Source organism: Channa argus, chromosome 6 (genome assembly GCF_033026475.1).
Source record: "Channa argus isolate prfri chromosome 6, Channa argus male v1.0, whole genome shotgun sequence".
NCBI classification, from domain to species: Eukaryota; Metazoa; Chordata; class Actinopteri; order Anabantiformes; family Channidae; genus Channa; species Channa argus.
In genome coordinates, this window is record NC_090202.1 from 6477521 (window position 1) to 6495134 (window position 17614).

The 17614-nt window shown below is 39.1% G+C and overlaps 1 protein-coding gene across 3 annotated transcripts in view; it reads left to right on the plus strand.

Moving 5' to 3' along the window:
* lrfn1 (leucine rich repeat and fibronectin type III domain containing 1) overlaps positions 1–17614 on the plus strand; it is a 112609-nt gene that overhangs the window by 80934 nt on the left and 14061 nt on the right. For 2 of the 3 annotated variants that reach the window (XM_067507536.1, XM_067507538.1), the window contains one exon: positions 67–182. The gene's annotated coding sequence lies outside the window, so the exon portion shown is untranslated. Of the gene's footprint in view, positions 1–66; positions 183–17129; positions 17304–17614 lie in introns of all 3 variants that reach the window. The other variant, XM_067507537.1, reaches the window with a different exon arrangement.

A 17614-nucleotide genomic window follows, 5' to 3' on the forward strand; every position in this document is an offset into this window, starting at 1 on the left:
CACTCACCTCAGATATAACGTGTCCTGATTCTAACAAAAGGTCTACACATGTTTCCTGTTCTCTAGGCTGTGTTCTTCTGCGACGCCAGTGGGAGTCGCCTGCCTCAGCTCTGACTCTCAGACCACCACCTGATCTGGATGCTGATGTGAAACCCGCGATGGAGATCAGGGCTTGATATCTGGTGAGTTTATCCTGTTTTCCAACTTACTGCATATTGACTATGCTCCACCTTTAGCCGGGGCAGCTCCGGGTCTGCTTAAAATGTTGTGCTAGCAGTGGCGCATCAGCAGATTGAATATACAGTGGAATGTAGATCCCCAGTGGGAATTTACACAGAAAATCTGAGAGAAACTACAGGGCCAGAGCAGAAAGGGTCAGATTTGCAATTGTTATTTTCTTTTTGCTTAGCCATGTACAAGGAGTTTGAGGAGGAATTTGGCAGTGGCTCTCAGAGAACTTATACACAGTGCTAAGAAATAAAAATATACAGTAAGATACATATAGACATACTCTGCATCTAAACAAACACTAAATATTGTAAATAAACCAAAATATATACTTATTATGTGCAGGCACACAGGTATGATAAAGGATAGACATACATACTGTGTATGAACATTAATCAAAGTGCAGGGTTACAAATGTGCAAGACTGTGTGTGGGAGTGCAACAGCTACTGGATAGTAAGTAACTTTGTGTGGAAACAGTAGATAGTTTATGGGCAGTGTAGTGTTTCTCTCGAGGTTGAAAACAACCCAAAATCATCCACTAATAATAGGGTTGGGGGACTTGGAAAAATGGGGGCAAAATAAGGCAGCGAAGCACTCACTCACTCACCACTCGCTGCTTTTTGTGACGCCTATTGGTTTGAGCCTGTCGACATTTTTTTTTTTTTTTTCATTTTTCTTTCAGTTTGTTTTTGTCCATGAGAGTATATTGTTCAGACTGATTTTAGTAGGAAAAAATCCCTACATTGTATAATGTATTTATCTAGGAGCTTTTAAAGTGAGGAGGAATTATAACAGACATGTGTCCGTGGTTTCACTTGTGATTTGCTCATTCTCATGAAAAGGGTTTACAAGGTACATACTATAATGTTGAAGACTACTAATACTTTCTATTCACTATACTTAACACATACGTCTACTTTTGTACTACTCCTATACTTACCTGACTGACTTTACCCATGAGTAGTACACAAACTTTCTATCAGAAGTCATGTGCCATGCGGACACAGGTCCCCACTGTGCAGTTTGAATCCTCCATTCTGTGCTTACATGTTAGCTTAGGCTTACTTCAGTACTGTTGGTGGATGTGGTGGTGGATGTGCTGGAGCTCTTCTTGGTGAGTGAAGTATTTGGAAGCAAATTCATGGTAGCAAACAGCTAACGGTTAATGGCCGGTTAATGGCTTTGGTTTTCCCTCGGCGTAAGTGGCACACCGGAATGCTGTTGATATGTGTGATTATGATTATGATTTGAGCATTATTCTGTGTGTGTATGCATGTAGCATGAGCGGTGAAAAGATCGGTGAACTCATTACACAGTTCTTTGGCTGTAGCTGGTCCTTGGTGCCATGTTGCTGCCATTGTGAGGCTTCAGATGAGTTCTGAATCTTGGTTCTTTTGCTAACTCATTAACGTTTCTGGATTTGTTTGCCTTTCTCTCGTGGAAATTAACTATATTGAAAAGAAATGCACAGTATGTTTAATTTGGTTCTTAAGATGCAACAATGATTCTTTCTGACTGTGTTATACAGGTCAGTTTTTGTTTTTTTTGTTGTTTTTTGAGGCATGATTTTGTGAAGACTTCATCCAAGGATGGCGAACCAATTGTACCAGGATCACCAGTGATGGACACTGAGGTTGAGAGCATTTGAATTGCCTCGGATGGACAGGGAAATGTGGAAATCCTGCTTGAGTGGTAGGATAACTTGTGAATATATCTGCTTTTCTGCACATGTGAGGAGGAGAGTGACGAACTCTGGGATTAAATCCTTACATGCATTGGTGTAAGCGTATACCAGCAGAAGCCCAGTAAATCCTCCCTGGAGTTTCCTTTATTTTTTTTTTTTATGTCCTTTTCTTCTCTTAGTTTGGGCCCTATCTGTGTATGTATGTATGCGTATGTTTCTTTTTTTTCTCTCTGCTTTGTATTGTTTTGCTATTTGGATAAATTGATGTTCGCTAACGAGAAATAAAGAAATTGTTATTGAATTTGAAATAATACCTTGTTGTTAAGTAAATGCTATGTGTCTCGTGTCAGTAGTTACTCACATTAAACGATTTAAACGTCCTTTTGAGTCGGGTGTTACATTTAGGATGGAGGGATAGTGTAAAGTGATACGTCTAAGTAGCCTTTCAATCCAGACAACAAGTGATGATCATTATACAGGCCACTGAGTTTATATCATTACTAAGTGTTGTAATTTGGCAACAAATAGCAGATGAATATTATGACAGAAGCAGGAGTAGCTGTTGGTGACTTAACGTACATCTTATGACTTAACTGAAAGTCCATATAAGGAGGAGGTGTGGGTGATAAATAATGTAACTTTGACATGAGAGGAACTAAATTTGTTCCCCACTTAAAATTAATAGCCAATGTTGTGTATTTACTTTAACCCAAACCAAGAACTTCTCCTAACCTTTACAAAGTGAACAACTGAGCACTTTAAGCCAAGCTTTAAAATTCTTCAAGATGACTGAAATAGGTGAAATTAATGAATGTAAACATTTCCTTTAACAATTGCAGTTTAAAAATATGTTAAACACCACATCATCATTGTGTGGACTTAAGTAACCGGGTTACAGTTGGCTTTCTCAGAATCAAACTTGGGGTAAGGTATGAAGGAAACCTAATTTTCCTATGTGGATGTCACCAAATGCTTTGCTATGTATACTAGTAACGAGTTTTCTAATTGCCTTTCTCAAACAGCCCATGTGCGTAACAAAAGGCTGCTGATGGGAACAAGCAGCTGAGTGGAAGGCTGAATGAGGGACAGCTAGATTAACGGAGCGTTGCTGCCTCGTTTTCATCACAACATTTTACATCTTATTATTTTTAACTTCAGTTTGCACAATGGGTAAGCTGCATCTCTCCTCTTGCTTTTCCCCTCTGCCACTCTGTCACTCCGCCAAAATGGCAGGAAGCAGCATTTTCTGTAACTGTACATTCAAAATCTGGAAGCCAGGTTTCCAAATTGAGTCTGACGTCTTATAAATGCATGTATTACTACATGTATTCATGTATTTCCATTAATCAGGTTTCTTAAGTGCATGTAAACATTGTTTCCCAATTACCAGAGAAAGGCTGATTTCTCTAACCTGGTTACTTAAGTGCATGTATTTGCAATCGTTGTTTCAATGTATTTTATAACTAATCTTCATTGGGACAACACACTGAACAACTGCTGTGAAACAACAGGATTCTATGGAGGTAGACAAACCCACAAATCCAGTAAGAAAAAACAGTTTATTAAAGAAAACAGGCACCTGGAAGCTTGCACCATTCACAAACAGTGCACTGTGTGCAGAACAAAGCATGTTTAAGATTGTTGATGGAGAGTCCATGCAAAGCTGAGGCAAACTGAAAGTGACCAGTTGCCATGACCGTGAACTTGGGAACTCGATTTTGAAAATGATGGAGCAGTCAAAAAAAAAGTGGTGAAATATAAGAAATGGGGGGGGGGGCAATGTGTAACTCTTTTAACAAACCTAACACGGACCCCAAAACGCCTTGAAGTTACTGCAGCAATAGATAGACACAATTTCATGTTTCAGTTGAACGTTATATAGCACAAAACTATTAATTATAACCTGGTACACAAGAGAGTAGAGTTAATGATCTGTGCTGCGTCTTCAGAGAACAGTCAGGCGAGAATAATTGTGTTCGTCTGAAGTGCGGTAGGTACCTGTATCCCCTTAACATCTGTCTGCTGTACTTGGAGTTGGTTTGCATCCTGAAAATGTCATTGCTCCATATCTAGGTACTTATATGATCCAGTGTGCTGTCAGTAACTGCACTTTGCCGAGGGGGTAGTTTGAGGAAAAGGGTAACTCTCCTGGGGGAGCTCACTAAGGAGGATAGTGGGAAGTGAGGTTACATTGCGTACCTCTGACCTTCTGTGGTCAGAACCCCTGTGGTTTCTATGGTCTGGTGGGAATCACACAATGCTGAGAACAAAACATTATGATGGCTCCCACTTGTCCTTTGCTGGTTCAAAGGGAATGGCAGGGCAATGCTAATTAGCCAGCTTGTGTTACCCAGTTGAACATAACTGCTGTTCCCTTCAGTGTTCCCCCTCCCCCCTTCTCGTACACCTAACAAGCAGCGTCGACAACAGTCATGCACCCTGCATAACTCTGCATATTTTGTGCACTGTGAGACATCCTGTTCTGTTTCTGCCCTGAAAAACCAAATAACTCCCATATTTTTTAAATTAAGCCGTTTTAAAGAGAATTGAATTCCCCCCTTGCCATCAAATAAAAACAGTTTGTGTTGGGAAAGGGTAGCAGTTTTGGCCCATATGTATTCTTTTGGCTTCTTTGCCCAGCTGTTCTTTCAACTGTGGTTTAATCCTTGTTGTCAAGTTTGAAGGCGATAAGAGGCGTAACAACAGGATTCCCCACCAGTTCATCCCTGCTCACACAAAATATGGTGCTACAACCTACAAAACTGTGCTCTGTAAGTAGGTAGTGAATGCATGTATTTAATCTGGGATCGAGGGGAGAGTGAGGAGGAGGTCAAGTTATTAGCCTTGCACATTCTAAATTCCAGCACTGGAACGGCAGCACCGTGCACACAGGCCTCCTCTCCTGTTGTTGGGTTTTGTGGCCTGCTTCCCTTGTCAAAGTAATCTGAGTCTGACATTCAGTGTTTTCCTGGATTACTAAGTATTGAAGACAGCAGCAGCCAGTGTCGTGCAATCTTAAATTTTACAGCATGTGTAAAGACATCATCCCCGCACCTGATTTTTGTTGCTGCAGCTGTAAGCATCCACAGAAATTAAGCTATTTAAGCACTCCGTGTCATCCACATCCCAGGATAGCAGGACTTATGTGGAGCTGAAGCTATTTCAAATAATACTGGAGAAAAATATGGTAAAATCAAGCACACCTGCATGCGTGCGAGCCCAAGTCAGATACAATAGATGTGTAGCTCCAGGGGGGGTTGCGCTCAGCGTCTTGGTGCTTTTTTCTCTGCTTTCTGTCTCTCAGTCAAATATCTTTTTGTTATTGCAGATGCACTCAGGGTTGGCAAACACATTGAAGACTGAGTCACTTAAACAGCCTCATCTCAACACACAGCTGACTCACAGTCTATTGATTTCTTCATACATCATATTCTTTTGTACTGTTTGTTATTATGTATGTATGCAGAAAGTGGGGGTGGTATTTGAACTCTTCAGTGTTACATATGTTTTGTCTCTCTCTTAAGATTCCCAATTTGCATCATTTCATCATTAAAAAATGTTGACGTTTAATGACACATACAGATGCAAACTTATTAGATAAGTGTCTCCTTTAGTTACGAGGAGGCTAAGAATCAATATACATTAATGGCCAAGAATAGCACAATCAGTGTTTGTGAGTATAAACAAGCCTTTTCTCCCAGAGCAGCAAAACAGGGAACCTCTGATCTGTGTTGTCATGCAAGTGTAAAGCCTGGAGCTCATTCATTCAAAATAAAAGGTGCATTACAATTTGATGTAACTTTTGCAGCAGTGCTTGAATTCAAAGGGGCAAAGCTTTTAACCTAAGAGGTATCCGTAACCATATCATTTTTTTTTTCAACTTGCAGTTCCCCTTTATGGATGTATCATTTCATTCAGTGCAGAAATCAGCAGGGTCTCACAAATTACAGAGCAGGACAAACTTTTCTTACTTGTTCCTGGCAATCGGAAGCAGTTCAGTAATACAGATATAATAATGCTCAGGCATTAGGAAAATCTATTTTGGTACTAAGATTACATTTAAACTGGGCTGAGAATAATAATGCTTTGTAGTGTATATTGTATTGAGTACTGTACAGATGATGTGGTTCAGATGTAAGTACACTGTTGAAAGTAGTGGTGTACTCTCTAGAGATGCATTTTTAACAGAATCAAGGCTTTCTTTTATGTGGCAAAATTAGCTTTCACAGAATTATATGTTATGGTATTTTAATGGAAATGAAATAAGATGTTTACATATAAATGTCTACTATAGCTCAAAGGAAGGCCTTTCCCACTTACTGTGCGGTGAAACATTCAGAAAGACACCTACTGCCCCCCCCCCCACCTCAGATCGTAAAGCTGAATATCCTTTATCAAGTCTCAGCCCTCTGCTTTTTCGCAGTGGCACATGGTAATATTGCAGCAAGGATCCATGTCCATCTGTGCATTGGTCGAAACAAGGCCATGACAGGAGCCCCCCCTTTCTCTTTTATGTCATTTACCAAATACAGCGTATGGGAGTAGTCGGCATGATAGTGGCAGACGTGGAGCTGGTTATGAGCCACAGTTCCTCCATTGTCTAGCATGCTGGAGAAAGAGTGGGAGCCCCTAAAGAGGCCTGGCAGCGTCTCTGCTTCCATCTGCCTGCATGCCTCGCCATGGAGCCCAGTTTGCACCACTTGAGATTATACTCACGTCCAAGCTGTTACTGTAATTTGCATTGGCTCATAGGCAGAGGAGAGTGAGGAGGAGGAGGAGCTGCACATGAGGCAGGGATGTTATAAGTGGTCCTGGCAGCACAATGAGTGTGCCTGGGTGTAGTATTATGGACAAGTGGCACGGGCAGAGCTATATTAAAGTGCAATAATGGCACTGAGCGGGTTTCTGCTGTCCAAGATTATTGTCTATGTTGTGCATGGAGTAAATTATTGAAATCTACTATTCCAGTCACATTCAGTTTTGCTGTTGTTATGCTTTATAGTTGCATTATGCTCAGTTCATTCCCCACATCTGTATCCAGAAGCATATGAAAGCTGTTTGGCAGAAAACATGAAACATTCTCGGAAGATCATAACTTTTGGTATGTATCCCACTAATTAGCAAGTCATTTTCCTGTAATCCTTTCAAAGATCACGCACCTGAAGGAAATCCATGCAAAAAGTGGCAAAATGAGCAAAGCCTACGCTCAAAAGAGAGAGGATTGAGGATCAATCTAAGACCAAAAAACTGCGTCGCCCTCACTACCTCAGATCCTACATCAAACCTGAGAATGGATCATAACATCTTCTTTGAGATTTCATTCATATCCAAGGTAGCTGTTTTATTTGCAAACCGTTTCCTGAGCCGAAAAAGCCTCTGCTATGAATATGGCAACAGCAACCATTCGGGAAATGTTAACTATGAAGAAATGTTCACGTCCTTCCAAAAAAGGGAACACAAAAAGCACTTTTGTTTCAATCCTACTGAATGTTCTCTGATGTCCTAATTTTTCAGACTTAATTTGTTTCTAACTTGACAGCTTTTGGACTGCAATTTGGTTCAGTTGCTAATTTATCAAATTTACTAATTAACTAGAGAGAGCAAATAAAGAGCAGTTTCCGATAATGCCACCTCCATCAAACACGCAGTGGACTAATTATTTATGGTACAGCCCCAAGCACAGTGACCCATAATGAACTTCTTCTGGCTGGTGGTAAAGTCACGCTTTCAGTGTTTAATGCTTTATGTCCATTAACATTAGCTGTTGTTCCAGTCAAGACATATTAACCTTCTTGTGGTATCGTACCTACTGTAGATCAGGAGTTTCTAGCTGATTGTGACCCAGGGGCCCCCATCCTGACTAAGAAGCAACCCGAGCACCACAGTTGTCAGATGCAGAGAAAAAGGGCTGAGATCTGGTTTACGTCTTATCAGTTAGTGCCAATGAAACTTGCAAAAAGGCCAGTCACAAAATTATGTCTACAATAATAATGCGTGAACACGACCACCTAAACACTTTTTGATCTGGTTATCACAGATTCTGTTATGATGACCCATTACCTCACTAGTAAATGTGAGTTTTACAGTGTGTATGTGTACAATAGAGTGGGAATGCAAATCATTTGCCGGCACTTCTTTGCACTTGAAGACTCAGACTCATTGGTAAATATGGAGTTGTAGTTGAGATGTTTGTGATTCAGCTTCTCTGCTTTCTGCTCTCTGTGAAAAACGGTGGGGCAGATCCCACAAAAACACCGTGGAGCAGCATCCAGCTGTGCACAATTTCCTCTATAACCAGATTGATTTTGTTGGCTCAACACTAATTGCTATGAATACTCTGAAACAATAGCTGTCTATATGTTACAGTAACTGTTTATCCTAAATGTTACATAACTTACTGACAAGTCATGGTGGAGTCTCCCTAATTGTGATTAACTATAGAAGTTGTGCGATTACTTTTAGTTGATTGACAAGACTAATTCTTGTGCAACTACACTGCTGACAGATTTATATTTGAAAGAAACCTAATGAGGGAACGTGTGTGTTGTGTGGTCAGGTCCAAGCAAGACAACCATATAGGTTACAATTAGAAAAAGCTTTTTTGTAAGAGCAAGTAAATGCATTTTTTTGCTATTTGCCGTGGATCTTTCCCTTTCCCCTAAGCAGTGCTTAAACACAACCATAAAAAACATAAAAATAAGAAAAACTGGATGTTGTACTGCAAGATTGCATTTTCGGCAGAGAATGAAACAGGGTGTTTACTGCGAAATCAGATATTTTGTGTGTTTGACATTTTATTGATATGTTCAGCATCAACATATTAGCAGCTTGCCATTTCCATTAAATGTCAAGATATAACCATTATGTTCACATAAAATGGAATCTTGTCGTAATTACTTTTCCCAGATACATATTTGCTTTTTAGGTTTAGTTGTATAGAAATGTCATCTGAGATGATGCAGTGTAGTGTAGCTGTTTAACATGACGTAGTGAAATGAAGGAGTGTTGTCAGGTTAACATCTGTGGTTACTGCTGTACCAGCTATACAGTAAGCAGCCATACTCTTGTCACTGACAATCACTGATAACCATAACTCCAATGATATGCACGGACTACACGGAAGAAACCCAAAGCCTTAATGCAACACATTTAGATTATGATATTGAGTTTTCAAGTGTCTCCCATAGATGGGAAAGTAAGTGTGAATGTCTGTCTCCCTGTGTCAACCCTGTGATAGACAGGCAATCGGTGCACCAGGGTGCACTCTGCTGCTCCCCCAGTTACAGCTGATATCAACTGCAGCCCCCCACTGCAATCCTTAACAGAGTAAGGGGTAGAATTATGGTCGTTATTAGCTGTGAAATATATAAACAAAGACCTAAACAGTAAATTAAGGCTGTGTGAGTGTATATGTGTATTTTAGCTGGCCAGGCTATTTAATATTATAATGACAAGTGACTTATGATGAGATGTGACAAAAAACTGCTATATCTTGTATCTTATATCAGTTTTATGTGAACATAGCATGAAAAATGTCTACAAAACAAGATCTTTTTTTTTTTTTTCTGACAATGGCCGTAAAACGCATTTGTATCACAGTACAACAACATACTGTATTTGAATGCATCCCCAGCAACGACCTTCATGGACCACTCTAGACCTGCAGACAACCGGTTGAGAACTCCTGTTGTAAATACTGTATATTCCCACGGTTACGGAGTTAAACAGGTTATAATGAAACTAAGGCAGTAGAGTGTTATAAAGACAGGTAGAGACTTTCAAAAATGTGAATAATTAATGTTTCTGACTTTTTAAGGCATCAGCACTGTGACATATGAGAAACTTCACATTATAGCATACATATGATGTGATCCCATTCAGATATATTAACTTTGTGCACAGATGGTGAAAATATAGATAAAATGATTATGTGACAGAGCTAAATGCGCTTCTCATTCTCAAATAACAAGGCTGACAGGTTTGCGATTAGGGACTCACAAAGTGTGGCATAAGCTTGTCTTCAGTGTCTCTAAACATTTCATTCATATAATTACTAATTATACTGATTGTCATGGATTAAAATCATTAACCTGATCTTCCCCCCCAAAAAAAACTGTCATTGCAAGGAAAAATTGCAAATTGAAGATCTAATTCCCTCAGAGAATCATGCATATCAGACTTTTTAAACTTGGCCTCTGTTTGAACTTAATACTCACAGGCTTGCAGATCATAATTTAATTTAATGTCTTTTAGCCTAATTGAAAATCTAAAAAAAAAAGAAAAGAAAAAAGAAATGTGAGGTTATCGTGTGTTGTATTTGGGCCCATTTGCTTCATAAAGGCCCATTAAGTGCATATTTAAGGAAGCTTTAAATAAAGGTTTGGTAACCTGTATAAGTGGAGGTTTAAACCACTAGTGCTCCAGAAGAGGTTTTGTTAGTTTATTTCATGTATGGGCAGAACAATTCACATGATACTGTTCAGAGTCCTGCCAATAAATTTATGCCATTCCTAATAACGTGCCAAGGCATGAGGAAAGCCAGAAACAAAAAAAAATGCTGGCGAGCAAACATGAATGGAAACAGTGTTGGTTTTCAGTTCTCGCAGAAACTGGCTCTTCAGGTGTTTCATTAGGACAAAAAAATGTTGCCACTTTTGTTAGAACACAAGAATACTAACATTGAATTTGGAAAGTCAGTATCAACATTACAAATATCCACTGTTTATAAAAACCAGCAGATTATCGTTAACATAGTATTAAGTGTAGTTAAAGCATGTCTGCAAAGGAAGCAAAGCTGTTAGGCTGTTTAGACGTATCACCTAAATGTTATGTTGGGCTCACATTTAACATGTTGTCAAAGAAATCAGTTTTTAATCTAATAAGAAGAAATCAGCTAGAGAGATGCTCTCGGGGTCCGCAGCTCATTTTAGCCCTGGGCCCCCCACATAGTGGTCTAATTTGACCAGGATGATACAAATACAAATAAACAAATGCACATGTGCATAGACATATCCAGGTCTAACAGTATGTGGTCTACAGAGTCCACGTGTTCTGTGAAGAGCCACAGCAAACAAATAAAGGAACTGGTGCATAATGATAAAATTATTTTAGTAAAAAAAAAAACTAGTGTTCACCCTAATTTCATTGTGTTGTTACAAAGCCAAAAGTAGATTAATCTACACGTCACGTGTTTACTGCTCCACTGCCACTGTGTATTTATAGCCTTTTTAAGTTGCTTTGACACAGAGACAGGATTAGTAAAGCTCATCACCCTGTAGTGTATGTATGAAAATAACATCCACAGTAGATGTTTTACAAAAAGTTCTTCCTAAACCCGATTTACAGGGGCTTTCACATGAAGTGTGTCAAAATGAAGCCGTTCACTTCATTATTTGTGTGCACTGAGTGAATCAAATGCATTCATAGCTGTCATGTTCTGAGCTTGTAACAGACATTACAGTCTTGAGTGAATTTTGGCCACTGTCTTCTGTATCAATTAGAGCTGTGTAGATTTTTCATTATTAAGTCCAGTTTTTACAGTAGGTTTATTTATGTAAATTCTTCTGGTAATAAATCCTAATTGCTCTTGTTAATTAAATGATTAACAGCGTTGTAAAGGAGAGGGAAAAAACATTTTATGTTCACTTTGGGTTGACTTAAGACACAAAATGATGAATGGGGGTTTTCTGCATTTAATAGGATCTAGTTGGCTGTAGTTGCGTGTACAGCCATGGTGGTAGCTTTATGAGCCCCTACAGTCGGGCTCCTGTACACTATTACATTAAATTCGAGTCATAGAACTAAGCCGCAGAATACCAAAAAATGAAACCCATGGCAACCTTTTCAAAATTCCGAGAGCTTTTAGTCAACCTTATAGACTCAAGAACGATCTGGATGTAAAAAATTGTGTGACATTTTTGTGTGTTTCTGGTGTACACACCTGAGATATTGCCTTACTTGTTTTGAAAACCGAGGACTGACAGCAGTCACAGCTGAAAGCACTTTGTAAAAAATATATTTGTGAATCTTTTAGTGCTTTTGTTTCTTTTTTTTTGTTGTTATGAAGGAAGATGATCTCTACCATAGTCTAGATATGTCTGATCAATGTAGACCCAGTGTGATTCAGTCAGTCATAGCTAGTTGTGTCAACTATTGTCGGCATACTAATTTCCTAATTAGGAATAAACACAAAGCACAACTGATATTGGACAAAGTCAAATTTTGACCAGAATGAGGACATTGGATAAAAAGACAGAAGGCTGTCTCATTGTTTCATTAGACATGTAAAAAAAATGGACCTGCTGGTGTCACAAGCTCTTTAAGAATATTTACATGATAAATACGTTATTTGTACCAAATGTTTATGTCAGTCCATCTGAATGATGCTGGCACTGACACTGTCGTAATATTAACTGACTATAAAACCAAACTATACCGTACAGATAGTATTTTTATTCTCAGTGACAAGAAACATATTTAGTCTCTAATATCGTTTGCGATCAAATCTTTGCCTTATTGTATACATTTATCATTTGTGATTATGATATCAACAGATGGTCCATATTGCTTATTTTTGATACGGCTCCTTCAGTATAGACCCATCTGGTCAGTAATCCAGCCTCAGGACATGAAAGCTGATCTTAATGATGGATCCTGATATCAAGTGCTGTGAATTTCAGCCAGGCGAGGTTTTTAAGTTCAACAGTTTGATTTGATTTTCTCTCCGCAGTGGAAATCAGCTTTTCGCTAGACTCTGCTGTGGCAGTGAAGCACATAGCAAGCATACATAATACCTTGCAAGGGTACATACAGAGCAGGATCAATGCAGTATAGGAGCCTTGGGAGGAGGATTTGAAGCCAAATGTAGATTCCTCAGCATCACTGTAGCACAAAGTGGCACCATAAGGCACCACTTCACTGGCTCTATTCAGCTTGTCTGCACTGAACAAAGAGGCCATGGAGCTGCTGGTGTATGCTGAGGAACAAGACGACAGGAATACAGTGAAACAGCATGTGAGTGGATAAAATGGTGTAGAGGCCAAACAATCATACTGTACATCAGTGAGGAAATAACTAAACTGTCATTATGTGGGAAGACATGCCAAAATTGCATATAGAAGAGACACCCACACTACTACAGCTTTTGTAAATCACCAATTCTTGTCACTGACCCCTGCAGGATTTCAAAATAACTAAGTCTAGAAATAGAAATCCCATAAGCTGGGTGTCATTCAGAATCACTGTTTGTCCTTGTATTGTTTGCTTGCAGCTCCTGCTTTTATCAAAGCTTGTTTGTGTGTGTGTGTGTGTGTGTGTGTGTGTGCGTGTGTCATTTTTTGACAAATATGTTGACTGTACTTCAGCATTCTCCAGGATGTTGCTGCATGGAGAATATAGCAACAGCCACACTGCACATTGTTGAGCTAATTGTAGATGTGAGGACATGCTAGAGTGCACTTTCCAAAAAAATAAATAAATTAGGCTGAGCCCTAGTCCATCTATCTATTTATCTGTCTGTCTGTCTGCTTATTTATCTATCTATCTATCTATCTGTCTGGCAGTAATGCCAAGATATTCTTTTCTAAGGGCTTTTGAGTGAGGCTCAAGCTTCTAACCAGTCACACATGGCCCAATTCTGTGCATCACATGCAGATACAAAATGGTACTTTGCTTGCATCTATGCAGGGTTCTCAAGGATCTTTAAAATGTAGAAAATATAATATTCTGAACTCTAGGCTTAAAAAAAGTCTTTAATACACATTTGTAAGGCATCTTACTGTCTTATACAAAATTAGAAAACAATTGTCAGTGTACATGTGTCAGTGTGCATCAAAGAAGATTAACTTTACCTTTGTTACTGTAATCGCTCTGTTAATGAAAGTTAACATCTTGTCGTCAGCGTGTGCTTTTTCCCCAATCTCCCAGTTGAACGTTTAATAAATTAGCATTTAGTTTTGATTCAATATTTAGAGTAACAAGCTATTGGAAAATAGAATGTACAAAAGTCAGTGTTCTGTTAATGTCTAAATACATGTTTAATCAACATTTGATATCTGAGCATCTTTGGGTTTGAACATTTCTTTGAGTATATAAGTTCCATCTTATCGGATTTTCAGGTTTTCTCTGCGGGTTGTGAACATCATCTGTCACTCAAAGCTGCCTCTGTTCTCTCTCCCCCCTAGTGTGAGAGAACATACACAGCCTCCATAAGTGGTTGGATGTGTTACTTCTACCTACCGCTGGGAAGTGCAAATTTAATGACACTCGAATTGAAAACAGCACATTTAGTGGATCCACACTGTCACTGGGCCAGCCCCATGCCCTGTGGAGAGTAGGGTGCAGATTCGTTATGACACACTAGTACCTCCAGTTCTATTAGTTTTTTTTCCATCAAGCCGGGAGAATCGACTTGTTGTTGTCTAGTTGTGTGGACAAATCCATTGCACAAGATAACCCCATAGACACATTTTCTAAAACCTGCTGTCAATGTGATACTTAGCAAATGTTCACTCCATCCACCAACAGGGCACAAGTCGAGACTCTCAAACAGGAAGTGGGAGGTTTAAAAACTCATCATAGCAGGGGGAAATTAGGCTATACCATACTGGGGTGAAATAGAGAGAGAGGGGTCTCTGTTATATAAGGCCAGGTGTAGAAACTCTTTGAGCGGGATTGTTTGTTGCAGTACAGACCTGCTGCTAGTTCCCCAATAGCAATGGGCCTAGCTTAGTTTTAGCTTTATTTTGTTGTGTTGTTATTTCTGTATTTAGTTGTCTACACACTGTACATAAATCTTACACTGAGTGAAAAGTTCTCCTGTCTCCCTGCATGTATGTCCTCAACCACTCAGCCAACTCTCAACACACACCACTATATGATGCTGTGCACTTTACATTTTGTAGGTTTTTTGTAAACCGTCCAAAAAAAATGTGTTATTTGTGTTTAACAGTCATACTCAACTTAAGTTTGTAATCACGTCCTTCATCGTCGTAATATGCATTCAAAGAGGTCAAGTAAAAGTCGTAATAATGTCTTAAAATTGAGTTGCTGCAGCAACCTTCTGCTACAGACACACAACGTCAGTGTGACTCCCTGGGGGGATTAATTTGGAGTCTCATGCTGCAGTTAGTTTGATTCCTAAAGTCACATATTGTAGCTTTATTGCTGTGTCCACTACTGATATCCTTACTTAGGAAACAGTATAATTATCTTCATCTAAATGGCAACAGTCTCTTCAATGCAAATTGTAATCGGAAAAGAGGGCCTCTGATTAAAAGATTCTGCAAATCGCTTAACAGCAAATTCAAACTAGGTGAGTGTCCACTGTAAATCAAAGGGCAGTTTATTGCCCTGTTTATTCTATTAATTGTGACAGCTAACAGCTGGTAATGGCCTTTTTTTTAATTTTGGCTCAGTCGTCGAGTCAATTTGTGTATAAAGTGGATTGACTGGAAGAACACCACATAGTAATTCCATTTTGTATCTTACATTTGTTGCCACTATTGAGTATTTGAATGTGTAAATCAAGATCATTTCCCATTTGATTAGTAAAGTCTGAGTGAAGGGAAGGAATTTACTGTACAAACAGCTGCTCGTGTAGACTGAGGCAGACCTGAAATTAGTTGTTGATTATTCAGATTTTCTAATAATTTTCTAAGCCAATATGACAGAGATTTTAACATCATAAATTCTCGTTCTATAATGTTGAATTTGATAAATTGGCATATTTTATTTAGACAAAACTAATATCACCTTAGCCATGTGGAAAATCATTTAGGCATTTTCTAACAGTCGTATAGGCAGAAGACATCCTGTGAGTTCACGGTCACCACAGCGGATCAGTGTCCGCATGTTGATTTGACACAATTTTTTATGCCAGATGCCCTTCCTGACGCAACCCTCCCCAATTTCTACCAGGCTTGGATGAGCACTGCACAGCTGGGGAAGGGAAGGGGTTCAGTGTCTTGCTCAAAAACACTTCAACATAAAGCTGGGACCGGGGATTGAATCACTGACCTGGTGGTCCGTGGACAACTGCCTTTACATGGAGCTACATTGTACATTGCACCCCACATCCTACAGACAGAACACTTTATTGATTAGTAAGGAAAGTAGGCAGCAGACTAACTGCAGTACTGTGATATGGTAAATTCGGACAGATTGTTTGCTGCTTGTCAAGAGAGATACTTTAAGCCAATATTAGAGACATGTTGTCTCTGTCTCTCTTATCTTGTCTATGGTTCACATTTGGAAAGCAGGCAGAAATAGACAAACTGAACCCACCTTTAAAAGCTTTAATTATTTTAAAACATATTTACTTGCTTTCGAGCAATTTGTAACTGTCAAAGCGGGTGTTGAAGTGTGGGTTGATTTACTATACGTTGTTGAGAACAGTCATTCAAATAAAAAGAACAGGTATGAGGTGTGGGGAATAATCAAGTGCTCATTCGCCAAAATAACGTGCAGGACTATATGCAGCGTGAATGTAATCCTCATGTTCTCCGTCTTGTTTAGGGAAACTCAACAATTAAAGTTTATGGAGTGGCAGCAGTTTGGGCTTCCCAATTCTTCTTCATGGAAAGTTTTAATGGGTTGTAATTGAGAAGAATGTCTTTGCAATTCAACATAATTATAATATGCAAATGTTCCTTCTGTTTACGGTGATCCCACCACCCCTATTGATGGTTGGGCTGTGCAGCCTCGGTTTAGACGTCCACAGAGGGGACAGTGTTGACTCCAGTGACTCTGGCTGTCAATAATTATGCCTGCATCCTGACAAGAGTGACACAAGGGCAGTGAGCAATGCCGTATACACCTTCTAATTGGTGTTTATGGTTTTCTGACAAAGTCATGTCTGGAAAATATCCTTACAGTGCATCAGCTCTGGGCAGATGTTTTTTGAGGTCAGGACAGACTCTAAGATTGTTTAACTGTTTTCAATGTCACATTCAAAATATCCTTGAGCTTCAACTAACTTGTACTGGAACAAAACGACATTTGTAAACTGATTATTATTTTTAGTTGTAGTTTGTTTTATGAAACCTCAAAAAATAGCCAAAATATCCCGTTTACTACCTTAGACAACAAAGAAAATCACCAAATACTCACAGTTGAGCCTTTGAAAGGGAATAAAGCATTTCTGTTATTGCAACTTTTCAGATTTGATTCCCTAAAGTGGACCTTTATTAATTCTCCTTTTTCTCTCCTTTTGTTAGCTTTCTTTTCTCTACTGTTCATCATTTTAATAAAGGCAAAATACAGAAAGATTGCTTGTTTGGTCTCCCACCAGTCCAAAATTCAAAAGCTGTTACTGTTACATCACAACACCCCACTAAAGTGTACAATTCTGTATTCATTATTGTAGATAACTTTGATGTCTCAGACGACAGGTAATAAAAAGAAAGTGTTTGATCTGTGCATTAACTATTGAGTGTATTTTCGCCACAGTTCTATTTCTGTCATGTGCTACGAGTTGTCTGCAGTTTTACAGTTTGTAAAGTGCTTGCTGTTTTTACTGACTGATTTTCACCATTTCACCATTTTCACATTTATTTGTCATCCCCTGTATGCTATTAATTTTGTGTCCTACCAACCTTTGTAATGTTTTGTTGTTGCTTTTTGTTGGTCTTTTCTTTTCTCCCTTCACTTTCCACTCACCCTGACCGGTCAAGGCAATGCCTTTAGCTATCAAGCTCCTCTC